This window comes from Vulpes vulpes, chromosome X (genome assembly GCF_048418805.1).
Source record: "Vulpes vulpes isolate BD-2025 chromosome X, VulVul3, whole genome shotgun sequence".
Taxonomy (NCBI): domain Eukaryota; kingdom Metazoa; phylum Chordata; class Mammalia; order Carnivora; family Canidae; genus Vulpes; species Vulpes vulpes.
In genome coordinates, this window is record NC_132796.1 from 6923758 (window position 1) to 6936128 (window position 12371).

The following is a 12371-nucleotide window of genomic DNA, read 5'->3' on the forward strand; positions in this document are numbered from 1 at the left end:
CCTCAGAGTCCCGCGGACAGAGCTTGCAGGCGCCCTAACGCCCACCCCTCCCTGCGACACAAGCTCTTGCCTTTCTCATCCCTCCTCGCTTGTGAAGAGCCACGCACGTCCTGGGTCCTGGCCCCGAGCTCCGGCCCTCCTGTGGTTTCTCACTCCAGGTGAGTCCTTAGGTCCAGTTGGCAGCGCGCTAGGAGGCCCCGTGAGGGAAACCCAGCCCGAGCAAGAACTAACACCGGGGGCTGCTCCTGCGTGGCTCTCGCTGGGCCAGAGGGGCCGCAGTCAGGGGGGGGTGGCGGTGGACGGGGCGGGCCGGCGGAGGCTCCGGGCCCCACGGACGGACGGGGGGACAGACGAGGGGCCGTCCCGGAGGAAGGAACAAGGGCAGAGTAATCTACTGGCTGCCTCTGTGATCCTGAACGTTTCTAAAACTGAGGTCGCACACTATGTGGCCTTCTGCGTCCGCTTCTTTCACTTAGCCGTGTTGTCACGGCGCATCCGTGGCATATATAAATAAATGAGTGTCGTGGCATATGTTGGCACTTGAGTCCTTTCTGGCTGAACCATCTTCCATTGTGTGGATACACCAGCGTGTCTTTAGTGTAGACGTTGCGGTCATTCCCACCTTTTGGTTTCTACGAATGAAGCTACCGTGAGCCCCATTTTACAGACAAAGAAACTGAGGCTCAGAGGGGTGAATTAAAACACAATAGGGACGCTTAGGTGACTCAGTGGTTGAGAGTCTGCCTTGGGCTCAGGTCGAGATCCTGGGGACCTGGGATCGAGCCCCGCTTCAGATTCCCCTGGGGAGCCTGCTTCTCCCTCTGCCTGTGTCTCTGCCGCTCTCTCTGTGTCTCTCCTGAACAAATAACATCTTTTTAAAAACACAATAATTTAAAAGTATTGCTTTCTGAACTAGATAGACGTAGATGCAAAACTTAGCGTCATCCCTCAGCAGCCATGTGACTTTGGACACATTATTCCTCCCTGTTAGCTGCCTTGGGCGACTCAAAGCTAGGGATGTGTCACCTGACCGTCGGTGTTGGTGCGAAGACTCTAGATGTTCCTTCATAGGAAGGCTAGCTTGGTCCGCATCAGGACCTCCATGGAGGGGACTGACGGGCGCCTTCAGGCCTGGCCCTTCCTAGGTGCTCAGTCACGAATGCCAAATGAAGAAATACACAGGATTTGGATTCTGATTTGGCCGCGTATCAACGATGTGACCTTGAACCAGTCATTCGTCCGCACAGTTGGGGACAGTAGCCATCACCATGGTAATAAATGAGGTCAAGTGCAGGATCCCGCAGAGGTCCTAGCACACGGGGAGGGGGGCTTGCAGCCTCTTTCCCTTGAGGCTCACTCAGTATTTCTTGTTTTAGCGCAATGCAGCAGACAACTTAGCCCCGGAGTAAGCTTTCAGGTCCGCGTTTATGCCTACCCAGCATTTTCCACTTCTGACTTAACGGCGTTTACATTCTAGGTCATTAGGAAAAGAAGAGCCTTGAAAACATAATTTAGGAGCCGCTTCGTCGGGCAAACATGCAACGCGTTCACGGAACGTTTGGCTTGTCACCTGAACCTTTACTTTCTCATTGTTGCCAAAGCAAACCTCTGTAGGATCAACAACATAAAAGCTAAAGGCACCCTTGGCGCGCAGGAGAGGCCAAGTCCGAAGGCCAGGTCTCCACCGTGGGTTCCGTTCATTTTGCAAGGAATGAAGCGCGGGGCAGGGGTCAGGGCAGGGTGAAGGAAAATGTCTTTGAAAGAACCCATCGGATGTCACTCAGGGATTATTAATTTACTGAAAAGCCTACCTTTGGCCTGGGGATTTAGCGAAGGTAGAATTTGCGAGATGCTTCCTTTGAACTGCGCGTCCAGGCATCCAGAGGAATGTGGGGGCTCAGCCCCATGACCCAGCCCCCCCCACCCCCACCGGGGACACGGCCGCTCAGGCCCGCAGCAAGGCCGGGGTTTCCAGGATGCCAAGGGACAAAGGAAAAGAAGAGGTGGGCTCCAGAGTTGCTCTTACTCGATCACCCTGAGTGTAAGGAGCCGCCAGGAGCAGTGGGGATCCTCGGAGGGTGGGGTGTGCGGTGAGGGGCCGAGGCGACAGGTGCCTGGGCAGATTCCTGGGCAGCAGCACCACTTGCGAGGAACGCGGCTTTCCTGCTCCCCTGCAGGCGCTTCTGAGCTGCACATCTTCATCAGTGGTTTGCACTTACCCACTTAGGCCCTTCTAGAAACGTCTGCAAATTCAGAGAGACACAAAGTAGAAGGGCGGTTTCCAGGGGCGGGTTGTTTAACCGGGCCTGGGGGTTGGGGTTTGCAAGGCGAGAAGAGTTCTGCAGGCCGATGGTGCTGAGCGCAGCACAGCAGCGGGAACGTACTTTATGGCACCGAGCTGTGCACTTAGAAGTGATTAAAACGGAGAATTTTGTGTTATGTGCATTTTACCCTGCAATGAAAAATAATTGAAAAATTACACCGCCAGTCTTAAAGCTGTTAAAGGTAAGTTCAAAAGCATCATGTTTGAAATGAAGTGTGTCACCTCCGTAGGGTTTATTACTGCTCCTGCCACCTATCTTGTATCATATATATGTACATACATATATATAATATTTAATTCTTTTAAAAAGATTTTGTTTTTTATAAGAGACTCTTTTTTTTTAAAAAAAGATTTTATTTATTTATTCATGAGAGACACGGAGAGAGAGAGAGGCAGAGACACAGGCAGAGGGAGAAGCAGGGTCCCTGCGAGGGGCCCGATGCAGGACACGATCCTAGGACTCCAGGATCACGCCCTGGGCTGAAGGCAGATGCTCAACCGCTGAGCCACCCAGGCATCCCAAGATTTTGGTTTTTTTTTTTTTTTTAAATTTTTTATTTATTTATGATAGTCACAGAGAGAGAGAGAGAGAGAGAGGCAGAGACACAGGCAGAGGGAGAAGCAGGCTCCATGAACCGGGAGCCCGATGTGGGATTCGATCCCGGGTCTCCAGGATCGCGCCCTGGGCCAAAGGCAGGCGCCAAACCGCTGCGCCACCCAGGGATCCCCGATTTTGGTTTTTAAAGCACTTTTAGGTTCTCAGCAAAATTGAGAGGCAGGTACAGATATTTCCCATACAGCCCCTGCTCCCACACCTGCACAGCCTCCCCCACTGTCAACACCCCCCACCAGAGGGGCGTCTGTTACAACTGACAAACCTGTTGAAACATTATTGACACCCAGAGTCCGTAGTTGACAGTAGGGTCACTCTTGGTGTGGTGCATGCCAAGGGTTTGGACAAACGTATAATGACACGTATTCACACTTACAGTATCATTTAGAGTCTTTTCACTGCCCTAAAAATCTTCTATGCCCCACCTACTAATCCCTCCCACCCCCATCCCACCCCCAACTACTAATCTGTTTACTGTCTCCACAGTTTTGCCTTTTCCAGAATGTCACAGAATTGGAGTTATACAGTATGTTGCCTTTCAGCGTGCCTTCTTTCACTTAATAATGTGCATTTACGTTTCCTCCATGTCTTTTCCTGGCTGAACAGCTCATTTCTTTTCAGGGCTAAATGATATTCCACTGTCGGGATGTGCCACAGTATATTTCTCCACTCACCTACTGAAGGGCATCTTGGCTGCTGTCAAGTTTTGGTAATTATGAATAAAGCTGCTATAAACACCCATGCGCAGGTTTCTGTGAGGATGTAAGTTTTTGACTCCTTTGGACATATGCCAAGGAGCACAATTGCTGGGCCGTATGTTAAGAGTATGTTCAGTTTTAGGCCACGCTGTCTTCCAAAGTGGCTGCACCATCTTGCGTCCCCGCCAGCAATGCCTGAGAGTTCCTGTTGCTTCCCGTCCTTGCCAGCGGTTGGTGTCGCCTATGTCCCAGACTTTGGCTATTTGGTTTCTCACTGTTGTTTTAATCTGCATTTCCCCGATGACATACGATGTACAGGATCTTTCCGTATCCTCATTTGCTATCTGTATATCTTCTTCGGTGGGGTGTCTGTGAAGATCTTTGGCCCATTTGTAAATCAGGTTGTTTACTTTCTTACTGCTGAGTTTAAGTGGGTTCTTTTGTGTATTTTGGATAGCGGTCCTTTATCAGCTGTGTCTTTTGCAGATATTTTCTCTCAATCTATGTTTCATCATCTTATTCTCTTGACATTGTCTTGTGCAGGGCAGAGATTTTTAGTTTTAATGAGGTCCAGCTTATCAATTATTCCTTTTATGGATCATGCTTTTGGTGTTGTACCTAAAAAGTCATTGCCATACTCAAAATCATCTAGTTTTTTTTCCCTGTGTTATCTTCTAGGAGATTCATAGTTTTGTATTTGACACTTGGGTCTGCGATCTATTTTGAATTAATTGTTGTGAGTGGTGTAAGGTTTATGTCTAGATGTATTTATTTATTTTGCACGTGGATGTCCAGTTGTTCTAACACCATTTGTTGAAAAGACTATCTTTGCTCCATTGTGTTGCCTCTGCTCCTTCGCCAAAGGTCAGTTGACTATATTTGTGTTTGGGTCTATTTCTGGGCCCTCTGTTTTGTTCCACGGATTATTTATTCTTCTGTAAATACCACACTGTCTTGATGGCTGTCACTGTATGGTAAGCCTTGAAGTTGGGGAGGGTCAGGTCTCCAACTTTGTTCTTCTCCTTCAATATTGTGTTGGCTACGCTGGGTCTTTTGCCTCTCCATTTAAGCTTTAGAGTTAGTTTCTCAGTATCCACAAAGTAGCTTGCTGGACCTTGTATCATTTTAAAAACACAAAAAGCTACATAACAATGTATGTACTTTCTTTCCCAAAGATATTATTATACTTGCACGGAAAAACGAATGTAAGAGTTTTGCACCAATACAAGACTGGTAAAATTTTCTTGAATATTCATACAAGACATCTGTAGTTAATGCAACTAACCCTACATTTTTAATGGGTTCCATGGACAGTTAATTCATCTAATCACGCTGAAAATATGCGTTTAGCAGACTGTGCTATGCCATTGTTATTCCTAAAGGTACAGCTAGCCACCTTCAAGCCCTTTGTGTTTCAACGAGCCACTTAAAAAAGATCTAAGGCAAGTGGTTCTCAAAGTGTGGTCCCTGGCCACAGTATCAGCACCATCTGGAAACTTGCTAGAAGTATAAATTCTTGAGGTTATCCCAGACTTTCTGAATCAGAAACTCTGGGGATAGAGCCCAGAAATCTGTGTTTTAACAAGCCCTCCAAGTGTCTTTGATGCATGCTGAAGTTTGAGAACCAGTTATGTAAGGAAAACATATGAAACCTATAGTGATCTGAGTGTTTTTTGTGTGTGTGCCTTACAGTAAAATTAAAGAACACCTGCACCAACCCTGCTGAATGAGAACACGGTAGAAAGAAAATACCCCAAATAACTAAAGAACATCAATCTTTGAAATGGTGCATCAAAACAGAACGTTAAAATGACAACATAATGTAGGAAAAACCTTACAACAGATCTGATCCTGGAGTAATTCAGAAGATCTCTTCATTCAGGATGTGCAGGATGGCTAGATCTCAGCTTAGGTGTTTCTACTGGAGGAGACAGTGGTGTTTAAGTCCACAAAAAGTTCAATGTTATGGTGGGTTAATGAAAAAGACGTTTTAGGAAAGCTAAGGCAGTTTCGAGGGGTGATTTTAAGGCCTACGGCTTGGGTGCAGGTGTGATGCATGCCACCCTTCTGGGGCAGAGTTGTGAATAGTTTAATTCTTCAGTGGGACCCAACCCAAGATCCCAACCCAAAGTACTGAAAGGTCAATGTCTTAATAATAATTGTGAACGATTAAGGAGCACCAACCACACTGTCAGCCTTGACCCAGCAGAAGGTGAGAAGGATGATGGATGGTAGAGGACCTTTCCATGTAAGGCTGGAAGATGGTACACCACTAAAATGAAACTCTGAACTCCAGAAATCCCAACACTTCTGATGGACGCTATGTATTTAGGCGTTTATGATATTCTTTCTACTACTTTTTTAAAAAATTTTATTTATTTATGATAGTCACACACACAGAGAGAGAGAGAGAGAGAGAGGCAGAGACATAGGCAGAGGGAGAAGCAGGCTCCATGCACCGGGAGCCCGACGTTGGACTCGATCCCGGGTCTCCAGGATCGCGCCCTGGGCCAAAGGCAGGCGCTAAACCACTGTGCCACCCAGGGATCCCTCTTTCTACTACTTTTGAAAGAAAGGTAGAACAATGCAAAATCCCCCCTCCAGCCCTTTCCCGTCCCAGGGTTGAATGAACTCACTGCATTTCGGTTCCCCAATATTTCTCACATGTCTGTCTGTCTTTGCACCTTAATAAACGTCGTGTTGAATTTTGTTCACAATCTGAATCCCTTATGAGGTGCTATGTCTTTCAGGATTAGGGCATCCTAGTCTTCTCAGCATTTAGCCCACAGAAGGGGATCAATAAATATAATTGAAAGAAAGGAGTGTGGGACACCTGGGTGGCTCAGTGGTTGAGCATCTGCCTTCGGCTCAAGTTGTGATCTTGGGGTCCTGAGATCTAGTCCTGCATTGGGCTCCCTGCGTGGAGCCTGGTTCTCCCTCTGCCTGTGTCTCTGCCTCTCTGTGTGGCTTTCCTGAATAAATAAATAAAATCTTTATTTAAAAAAAGAAAGGAAGGAAGGAGTGAATGCATGAAAGTTAAAGATTAAGATTAGAAATCAGGATCTTAGGAAAACTCTTTGAGGTAGTGAGTTTTCATGACTTAAAACAAATTTTAAAAATTTAGAGATATGTGTTACAAATCTTTTGGGGGAGTTTGTGTAGGTCATAAACTGTCCTCTCCCTTTGAGAATTGTCTTCAAGAATGCAACTATCAGGGCGCCTGGGTGGTACAGTCAGTTAAGCATCTGAATCATGATTTCAGCCCAAGTCAGGATCTCAGGGTCCGGGGATCAAGTCCTGCATTGGGCTCTGTGCCCCAGGAAGGTCTGCTTGAGACTCTCTCTCCCTGTACCTCTGTCCCTCCTGCTTGTTCTATCTCTCTCTCTCTCAAATACTTTTTTTTTTAAAAAAAAAAGAATGCAAATGTCCTCTGGTGCTTGAGCACCGGGTGATGTATGGAAGTGTTGAATCAGTATATTGGCCACCTGAATCTAATATAACACTGTATGTCAACTAACTGGCATCAAAATAAAAACTTAAAGAAAAAAAAGGAATGCAGACATCCTTGTGATCACTGCTGTTTTACCAGCATCTGGTTTAACAGGCACTTAATATGTATTTGTTGGAAGCTTGGGTATATGGATGACCCTCTGGGAAGCCTTGATTATGACATGTGAGCATGCCCACTCTGGCTGAAATTGATTGCATCAGGATTGCATGCATGACCCAGTGGGCCAATAAGATTCTCTCCTGGGAACTTAAATTGGTCCTGAAATATAATTGAACTCTGAGTGTTTTTGGAATGGTAGCGTTTAAGCTGGGAGTCTGCAAGGTTGGCCACAGTCTGCCACTTGAAACAGAAAAAGCAATCAATGGATATGCACGTAGGTACATGGGCACTCGTGCACACTTGGCCATGTGCGTACCCACCTACCCACAGCCCACCCCCTCCACTTTAGCCTTTTTCCTTTTTTTGGCCTCCTTTCTGGTTCTTATTTACATTCCCTACTTAAGACCCAATTTCATTCCTCCCCTTGGTTCTATGAGGTACCCCCTATTATTATAATAAATCCCCCTTCTGCCTAAACCAGCTCAAGTTGATTTTTACCACATGCAACTAAAAACTATTAGCAAATACACTCTGTCACAATTCATTCTTGTTCTCCGATATTTCAACATTTGTAAGATTTAAAAATCACCCTTGTAAATATTTGTGTTAATTTGAATTAATTTCCATTTCCCTGGACTTCAGCTATTTAGAAATGCTGGCTTGGCCCCCTTCCATCATTTAAAAAGCAATGCAAAGCCAAAGGAACCACGAGGCACCAGCTGAGGCGCACTCTTAAGCTCTGTGTATAAAGTATGCCTTTGAAACACTTGGAGTCTTCCTGGGAAGCCATTTCCCAGCAAGAGAAGAAAAACTAACAAATTTCAGAAGTAAACTTGAAATATTACTCATTGCTATAGAAAGGGGGCAACTTTGAAGTAACCAGAGAAATGAAACCAAATGAATTCTCTTTAGTGGCAGGATAAGTAGTAGTCAGACTGGAGCTCTGGAGCCAGATGGCTTGTCTGTATGTCACAAACCCCCAGCTGGAGAGCACACGTTGTAAAACTGCATCCGGGTCTTGGCTTTGCACCCTCAGCCCCTAGCAGAGGGTCTCATCTGAGAAGATGCTCCATATGGATGTGTGTTGAACGAAAAAGGAGTGAAAGATGAAATAAAGGCCAGTGATTAAGTGATTAAGTCTGCAGACCAGAATCAGAGGGAAATTGTCTGGCTCCAACACCTCCTGCCTGTGTGACCTCGGATGTGTTAGTTGACTTGTTCATGCCTTGGCTTCCGTAACCATAAACCAGGGATGAGAACAGAGTTTCTTTAGAGTGTTGAGTATTAAATGAGTCGATACATGCCCAACATTAGCTCGGTGTCTGCAAACAAGGAGGTATGCTATAAACGTTGGCTTTCGAATTGTTGTGTTAGAGGGTAGCTTTTCATAATCACATTTCCCCTCCTTTAAAATTTTATGAAAATGCTAAAAGGAAAAGTATTAGGGACATTTAATTTAACTTTATAACATAGATATTAAAGAAATATGTTTCTGTGTAAGTTACATTAAAAGGTCTTGTTCGCAAGTGAGAGAAAATTTAGGGGGAGATATCAGTGACCTGTCTCACAAAATTTCAGACCCTTAAAAAAAATCTAAATTTAAAAAGCTTGCAGGATAGCCACATCAGAGGAAAGTTTGGGTACAGATACTATGTTCTGTAGCTTACAGCCAGAAGGCTCGGTAGGGCTCTTGGGGTCAAGGGGATCAGCCCAGGTCCAACTGGTCCTGGTGATCACAGCAGGGGATACCGTGCTGGGGTCACACAGACCAGGGCCCTCGCCCTGTGCCTCACTCTTGTCACATGTGGTGCTAATCCAAGGATTACTTCCTACTCTGTGAGTCCCCTGAATAATCTGCGAGGAAATATTGCTTTTCGTGATCCTTTCTCCTCCCCATTCATCGACTCCATTTGGATGACTCTCAGCTCTTTTTGCTGGAGAAATTCACATATCTGTGGCTATTGGGAAGCTGTTCCCGGCCTTGGCACAAATGGGTTCTTCCCTCTGTTATGGTCGGCCCTTTACTCCACACGTCACCTTTCCCAGGACTGGACCAGGAGCTCTCATTCTGTTGGAATGAGCACACAGTTATGGCAGGGGCTGGGGCTGACTGAGCGAATGATTTTAATAATGATGGTTACTGTCTAATGTGGACAGGCTGGCTCATGAGGACACTGATAAACATAAGATTACTCTGCTCTATTCCATTCCCCAAACTTGGGCCTTCCCGATGCCACTCAGGAAGTTTTACATAATAGGTTAGGGATGAGAGTGTAGACGAATCAAGGACAATCCTTCCCATCTCCTGCACAAAGAAATCAGACAAGCAGACCTGCTGGCACCGTGTTCCCATGTAAGGGTGTGGCATTGTGACAACCTCAGTATTAGTGGACTGTGCACGGTAAAGGTGGTACATTGGCATATACCATCCAGCCTGTTCTCCTTCTGGGTTGGAGAAGCAAGAACTATGATTCCCAGGCTACCTTGTGGCTAGGGTCCAGAAGTGCCTTAGGTCACACGAATCTGATGCACTCCCGAGAAATTTAGAGGGCAGGAACCAAGCGGGCTGACTTCGGCTCTTTGTGTTGGCAAAGCCAGTTGCGGACACATAAAGTGTTTTCTGTTTCTGCATTACTAAGATCCCAGTGTGCAGGTTGACAGGTAGGGCCCAGGGCATCCTTCTTTTCTTTTTCTTTTTTTCCTTTTGGATGCAGACCTAGCATGTGTGGTGCAGCTGCTGAAGCCAAAAGTCCCAGCAATGGTTTTCTGACCTCCACCTTCCTGATTAAGAAAGAAGCCACGATGCTCATGTTCAACTAGTTCTGCAGGGGCTTCCAGAGATGAGTCCTGGGGGCCCAGCCCAAAGCTCACTCTTGCAGTGTAAGGACCCTGCTTGTGCTCTCTGGAGACAATGTAGACAGAAGTTCCCGGCACACGATAGTTTCCCAAGCAGCTGCTCTACGAATGAACATCAGTAAATGAACATTAATTAATTCAGCATATGTTTCTGGAATGCCTAATGTTGTGAGGTTGCTTAGCAGGTTCTGCAATCTATTTTATCATGTATTTGTTGTGTGACTTTGGCCTCACTTTCTTCATTTATAAAATGGTAACAATCATTTCACCCAGCTTGTAAGATTTGCATGAAGAATAAATGAAATGATGCATGTAAAGCACCAGTATGGAGCCTGGCTCAGAGGAAGACGTCAATAAAGTTAACTACGGAAGTGGTATTTCTTTTGTGCTAGGTGCTAGATCACAAAGAAAAACACAATGGACTTGGTCTCTGACCCAGTGGAAGGCAGATATGTAAGCGAGATGAAGGACAGGGAGGATCAGAGGACATGCAGCAGGGACATGAACACTAGTCTAGAGGAAGGAGGGTCTGAGGGACAGAGTGGTGGGTTTGGAGACAATTTGCTGAGAACCAGTTGGCCAAGAGCCAGCTTGCTGACAGCTAATTTCCCAAAGGCCCAATCACCCAGTGCCTAATGTCTGATTCATCAATTTGTAAGTTTATCAAACACTTATTTTCATTTTCAGAACATTCTTTTTGGGTCTAGTCAATTAATGTATTTCCCCTAGACACATTGACTTGTCAAAAGTTCTGGGTTTTAGGGTGGTTTTGACTCCATGAATATATTTTCCCTTAACGTTCATATTGGTGGAAAACCATGTTAATAAAGTGAGTTATTGAATATATTAATAATTATGAAGATTATGTATTACAGATATAGTGAATCTAAGACACAATTAATATTTTTATTTATTATAGTTAAGAAGCGTACGATCCCAAGGAAAAAATATTTGTTTCCTTGAGGGCACCTGGGTGGCTTAGTGGTTGAGCATCTGCCTTTGGCTCAAGTGGTGATCCTGGGGTCTGGGGATTGAATCTCACATCAGGCTCCCGGCGGGAAGCCTGCTTCTCCCTCTCTCTGTGTCTCTCATGAATAAATAAATAACATCTTTAAAAATATATTTGTTTCCTTGAATATATTCATGAAGACTATCCCATACAGGAAGGTTTTAGCCAATGAGGAATTTTGGCAAATTCAACCAGTTGGTCATTTGGCAAATAAATCGGTTGGCAAATTGATCCTTCCGTTTAATTGGCTTTAAACAAATTGGTCATCTGGTGCATCAGGCATTTGGCTAGCTGGCGATCACGTCTTTCAGACTCTATTGATGAGCGCATCCGTGCCTCGGTCGCTTAGCTCACGCACAGCCAAGTAGGTAGGTGTGTTGCCTTCTTGCCCCGAGTCATGAGTCCACATGATATTACACAAAATGAATAATTGAAAACGGAACTTGACCAACAGTAGTGAAAGTGCAGCAGAGAAATGAGAAGTGATCACATTCGAAGTGAAATGCAAATCACAGAGATGGAATTTCAGGAGGAAAAAAGGTGACCGTGGCAATATTGATGCTGTCACCGGTTGAGGGCCCGTGGAGAGGCAGCCAGAGACACCAGCCGAAGGGGCACCTCGCAGCGGAAATGAAGAGAGCCGTTGTGCCCGCAAGGAGGATGTCCCAGAGGAAGTGGTGCTGGCAAAGAACTTGACACTGAAGAAACCCTCGGAGGCAGTTCCTGATGTGGAAAGCACAAAGGATAAAGCGGTAGAAGCAGATCCAAATTTACAAGGGAGTGTGACAATTTTCCAAGGCCTAGAAGAGATGCTCCATTGTAAGTTATATAATAAGTGTTTACAAACAAATAAAACCCTTTGATTCTTAATGTCTCTGAAGTTTTAAATTACAGCATCCTAAATAAATATGAGTTTGGCTATGTTTTATTTCCCTATATATTCATAACTGACAGGAAGAGGACCTTTAGTCTTTTAACATAAATGTCATTCACAGCACAATCCTATTTTCCCCACGCATGACGAAGATGGCTTGGCACAGCTTCGCCTTGGCCCCCATTTCCACCATCCTGCGCCGCCAGGCAAACGGGACCGCCTGCGCTTAAAATTGGGGGGAGTGAAGTAAAACCTGGGGCTGTTGTTTGTCTTGCGTTCCCTTTGATGTTCCCACTTGCAGAATTATACAAACTTCAAATATTTTGCATTATAAAGTCTGACTTCTGGGAAATTGCAGCGCATTGCAATGTACACCATCCTTCTCCTC